The 1784-nt window shown below is 38.7% G+C and overlaps 1 protein-coding gene across 1 annotated transcript in view; it reads right to left on the bottom strand.

The window, feature by feature from the left end:
- Positions 1–1744: 1744 nt before the first annotated feature.
- Positions 1745–1784, bottom strand: part of LOC125661091 (zinc finger protein 239-like) — a 14158-nt gene continuing 14118 nt past the window's right edge. Inside the window, exon 3 of the mRNA XM_048892979.2 lies at positions 1745–1784. This exon is cut by the window's right edge and continues 3311 nt beyond it. The gene's annotated coding sequence lies outside the window, so the exon portion shown is untranslated.

Raw genomic sequence — 1784 nt, 5'->3', positions numbered from 1 at the left:
ATATGACATTGTTTTTATGTTTCTGTTTTAGTAAAACATTTCTTTAGAAAGTATTTGGTATTTCCAGCATTTACATATTTAAAGAGAAATAGCTTTTATTACATTATATCGTTTTCCTCACTGACGGAAGGTCCACTCACTGCATGAAAAATATGGTTTCCATGGTGCGTAAACTTAAGAAAACAAATGGTTTACACAAGTTTCAATTTGGAAACTTAAGTTTACAAGGGTTTACAGAGTGTGTAAACCTAGGTCCTCCCCAATTCCAGGTGGTTTACGCAGCGGAAACTTGCTAAAACCTAAGGTTTCTACTGAAACTACTCGCCACCCTAGGTTTCCTCAGATTACGCACTATTGAAACTACTTCACAACCCGAGTTTACGCAGAGCAGAAACCCCCAGAAACTTATTAACATGAATAGCCTACCCTTCTCTAGAATATGACGACATAATTGAATCAAGGCTATGCACACACAGTCACACTTTATTATTAGTGATATCTATTGTGCTCATGAAATTTACAAATCATTCAGCAATGATTCTCTATTCAGCGAGGCAATCCGGGAGGTAAATGTTTACATATACACGTGTTTGGTGTACATTTTTGAATCGAGATTGGGAGTCTGGGTAATTACATAGACATATTTAAAAAAAAAACAATGGATGCCACGTGGCGAGAAGAGAAATTAGCAGTTTTATTAGAGAAGGTAGATAGGGGTAGGGTCAATGGGTTGGGGTGTACTTTTTATGATGTTAACTTAGCAACAAACAGACGGGGTAGGGGGAATATATATGGCAGAATTAAAATAACATTTCCAGAGGGTACACGTAAAGTTTTATTGGCACACAGGCTCATGTACATGTTGCATACAAATGCATTACACATTCCACATAATAAACATGTATCATACATATGTCACAACAGTCCTTGCATTAATCCACTTCATTTAAGTTTAGAAGGACCAAACATAAATAACGAAAGGCAAAAATGTACACATTTAGTACCTAAAGTCTGTCTGAAGCACCCGGGATATCCAGATTGTCTTTTTGAAAGTTAGATCGAGGTAAGCGAAATTTCTCTCGACACTATTTTTTCCCCTGCTTACTGTAGGAGTGTTCATTACTTGTCCTTAGGCTACACTGTGGTAAGGGGAGATCACTCATTCCCTTCAGATACCCTGTTTGAGTCTCGGTCCCTCTCGTATTCTGTCGGGGATGCAGGGAGTTTTGATCTCGTCACAGGTGCCCCTTGGCCGCAGTTGCATGATGGTGCTTAAAGGCTGCCTACTGTCTGCATGGTCTTGTAATATGCATGCTCCTGTTTTACTGACTTCCTCCAGAGTCTGTTTCCTGGTGTATTTAATCTCTTTTCCCCTTTTCTCCCATCCTCCATGGCCTGACCCCGTGCGGCGGCCATCTTTTACTCTGAAATATCCACTTTTTGCCTGACCTTTTCCCTTCATTTTTACCAATTTTTGACTGTAATGCTAGTTTTGTCTTTCTCTTTCTGTTATCTGAAGTCTAATGATTGAGTTTGATGTTTGGATGCTTAACATCTCCCAAAGTGACAATATGTATTATCTTGTTTCTACAGGACCCCCCTTGACAGCTCAACTTGACCGTGTCCAGGAAAATCAGAATGCCTTGCTGGGTGCAGTGAGTAATGTTCTCCATCTTCCCATTACAATTAAAGATAATTCTACATGATACCAACTATATTTCAAAGGAATTGAACAACACATTAATTAAATTTGATAAGTTTAATCAAGAACATCATCACATTTC

The sequence above is a fragment of the Ostrea edulis genome, chromosome 8, assembly GCF_947568905.1.
Source record: "Ostrea edulis chromosome 8, xbOstEdul1.1, whole genome shotgun sequence".
Taxonomy (NCBI): Eukaryota; Metazoa; Mollusca; class Bivalvia; order Ostreida; family Ostreidae; genus Ostrea; species Ostrea edulis.
The sequence above is the reverse complement of the archived record's forward strand: the minus strand, read 5'-3'. Positions and strand labels throughout refer to the sequence as shown.